The sequence below is a fragment of the Harmonia axyridis genome, chromosome X (assembly GCF_914767665.1).
Source record: "Harmonia axyridis chromosome X, icHarAxyr1.1, whole genome shotgun sequence".
In the NCBI taxonomy this organism is placed as follows: Eukaryota; Metazoa; Arthropoda; class Insecta; order Coleoptera; family Coccinellidae; genus Harmonia; species Harmonia axyridis.
The window spans coordinates 30,206,791-30,210,527 of record NC_059508.1 but is presented as its reverse complement, the minus strand read 5'-3'; the positions used below and the strand labels follow the sequence as shown (position 1 = coordinate 30,210,527).

Genomic DNA, 3,737 nt, shown 5'->3' with positions numbered 1-3,737 from the left:
AACAAATATAGCGATATTTTCTATGATATCTCACTTTTTGGGAGCGGAAAGGACGTGAACGTTTTTCCTTATAAAAAATGAAATAACTTTTGGATATTAATTCTGATTGTTGATTTAAGTTTTAAGAACACATTAGGACATATCTCAATGAAATTTGAGGGATTTCCGAAATCGAAAAATATTTTTCGAAAAAAAAAAAAAATCCCAGAAGACCTCGGTCATCTCAAGTTTATTTCCATATTCTATTACACAATCAACGTACATCACAAAAGGAACCATCTCTCTAACTATCACAGTTAAATTTTTGTATCGGAACATTTCACGTCGGAATATCTCGCTAAGTCCAGACCGGGGAGATCGGTCGCATTTGACACCGTCCGCTCCGGTCTAACATCGTCTTGGAGTCGGGGTAACGATGGAGAGGCGTTTAAGGACGTGAACATTTTTCCTTATAAAAATTAAAGTCGACAATGAATATTGATTCTGATTATGATTACTGATTTACTCTTTTAGTACACATTAGAAGGCAACGCAATCAGATTTGAGGAAATTTCAAGATCAGAAAATTTTTTTCGAAAAAAAAAAAAATTCAAGAACACCTGGGTCATGGCAAGTTATTTCCCACAATCCATTCCACAATCAACGTACAACATAGAAGAAATCATCTCTCTAACTATCCTGGTTCAAAAGTTGTATCGGAACATTTCACGTCGAAATACCTCGCCAAGTCCAGACCGGGGCGATAGGTAGTATCTGACACCGTCCGCTCGGGACTGACATCGACTTGGACTCGGGCTAATGATGGGGAGGCGTTTAAGGACGTGAACATTTTTCCTTATAAAAATTAAAGTCGACAATGAATATTGATTCTGATTACTGATTTACGCTTTAAAAACACATTAGAAGGCAACCAAATCAAATTTGAGGAAATTCCAAAATCAGAAAATTTTTTTTCAAAAAAAAAAAAATCCGAAAAATATTTTTCGATTCTGATTACTGATTTACTCTTTTAGAACACATTAGAAGGCAACGAAATCAAATTTGAGTGAAATCCAAAATCAGAAAATATTTTTCGAAAAAAAAAAAAAATTCGAGAACACCTCGGTCATGGCAAGTTATTTTCCACAATCCATTCCCCAATCAACGTACATCCCAGAAAAAATCATCTCTCTAACTATCCTGGTTCAAAAGTTGTATCGGAACATTTTCACGTCGAAAATATATCTCAGAGTCCAGACCGATGCAGAACGTAAACTCGATCATACCGATGCTTCACGTAATCTCGATCTTACCGATGCACAACGTAAACTAGATCACACCGATGCAGAACGTAAACTCGATCATACCGATGCACCACGTAAACTCAGGCAGACCGATGCAGAACGTGAACTCGATCTTACCGATGCACCACGTAATCTCGATCTTACCGATGCACCACGTAAACTCGGGCAGACCGATGCAGAACGTGAACTCGATCTTACCGATGCACCACGTAAACTAGGGCTGACCGATGCATCACGTAAACGACGATCGAGAGGCGCGAAAGGACGTGAACGTTTTTCATTATAAAAATTGAAATAAATGATAAATAATGATTCTGATTGTTGATTATCATTTTTAATAAGCATTAGGAGGCAACCAAATGAAATTTGAGGAAATTCCGATAATAGAAAATTTTTTCGAAAAAAAAAAAAAATTCATGAAATCCTCGGTCATCGCAAAATATTTACCATATTCTGTTCGATAATCAACGTATATTTAAGAAGGAATCATATCTGTATCTATCTTGGTTCAAATTTTGTATCGGAACATTTTGACCAAAGTCCGAGCTTCGGCCGAAACAGACACCGCTGACCTGGCCTATCGATCGACCGAGAGTCGGGGATAGAGCGTAAGTGTTGTCTGGAGGGGAACCCTGTGCTCTCCTGACATATATAGGGAAGGTGGTCGCGTTGGGCGATGCAGAACGTTTGGATCGGGAATTATATTTTTGGTTCAGCTATTGGAATATGGTTTATTGTTGGTATATATTGGCGAAATAACGTTCTTACTGACTGGGGATATTCATAAAAATGAGTCCGGAGATTTTCAGATCGAAGTCCGAGTGATCCGACTTGGAAGGCGTGTTGGGTGGGTCGAGATGGCTTAGATAGATCAGACGAGGCGGGCTAAGTGTTGACGTCATGCATCGGTCCATTTTCAGATTGAGTCCGAGTAATCCGACTTTGAAAGAGTGTTGGGTGCGTCGAGACTGTTTAGATAGATCGGACGAGGCGGACTAGGTGTTAACGACATGCATTGGTATATTTTCTGATCGGAGTCCGAAGAAATCGGCCCTAGTAGGCGCAGCGGACGGTCGAGACGGCCTCGGTGGGTCGGATCGATCGGGAAAAGTTTGCTAAATCGTGTCTGGAGGGGAACCTTGGGTTCTCCTGACATATATAGGGGATAAGGTTTGGGTGAACGATTCTTCACGTAAAAGTTGAGTAATTTATTTTTCGATAAGCTTTTGGATATTGATGAGAAGTATATGTATATCTTCGATTAAAAGAATTCTTACCGTCTCCATGTATATTATATTAGATATATAAGAAATAGTTAACGTGATGCATCGGCCGATTTCCGGATCGGAGTTCGAGAGATGCGACTTTCGATGCGCGATGGGTGGTTCGAGACGGCCTAGATCGATCGGACGAGGCGGACTAGGTGTTAACGACATGCATCGGCGGATTTTCTGATCGGAGTCCGAAGAAATCAGCTCTAGTAGGCGCGGCGAACGGTCGAAACGGCCTCGATCGATCGGACGAGGCGGACTAGGTGTTAACGACATGCATCGGCGGATTTTCTGATCGGAGTCCGAAGAAATCAGCTCTAGTAGGCGCGGCGAACGGTCGAAACGGCCTCGGTGGGTCGGATCGATCGGGAAAAGTTTGCTAAATCGTGTCTGGAGGGGAATCCGGGGTTCTCCTGACATATATAGAAGGGGTGGAGAATGGGTCCTGTCCTAGACTGTTTGGAGTTCTTTTTAGGATGATATTCAGTTGGTAAGTGGTAGACCCGAATCCGACCTCGGCGTTTGGGTACTGGCAAGGTGTGTTGGTTTCGGCTTTCGCATCTTGGGTCGCTTTCGTCAACCTCATGCAGCGAGGTCGCGGTCCGCTTCGTCTCTTTGTAGTCGAATGGCCTTTAAGCGACCAACCTTAAAATCGTGATCCTCTGCCCGTTGCGGGTTATGTTCACAAAAAATTTGCAACCACTCAATTCGTTCCGAGCGACAAATATTGTTGAATCTCGAATCACCGTGTCGTTATATTCACATGTATAGCGAAGGGTCGAGATGGAATGTGTATAAGAAATTAGTTGATAGCCGGGGGTTCGTATTATATATGGACGCCTTGGCGAGGGATTGTTTCTAGAAACTTTCTCATTTTTGATCGGTGTTTTGTCCGAGATGATGATGATGTATATATAGCTTGAGTCTCATGCTGACTGGGGGCTGTTACGTCGTTTCGTCGAGGACTTGCACTTACTGATGTGCGGCGCTAGTCGAAGTCAATCGACATGGCTAGTGCCACATGACGAGAGGCGAACGGGTTTGGCCATACCGGCAATCTCGTGGACCGATCGTATAAGCACGCAGTTCCCTGGTTGATCCTGCCAGTAGTCATATGCTTGTCTCAAAGATTAAGCCATGCATGTCTCAGTACAAGCCAAATTAAGGTGAAACCGCGAAAGGC

General features: G+C 42.5%; 1 non-coding gene across 1 annotated transcript in view; it reads left to right on the top strand.

Moving 5' to 3' along the window:
• The first annotated feature begins 3,641 nt into the window (after positions 1–3,641).
• The window catches only part of LOC123687303, a 1,906-nt gene continuing 1,810 nt past the window's right edge, over positions 3,642–3,737 (top strand). The window contains exon 1 of the ribosomal RNA XR_006749036.1: positions 3,642–3,737. This exon is cut by the window's right edge and continues 1,810 nt beyond it. This is a non-coding gene — a ribosomal RNA (small subunit ribosomal RNA).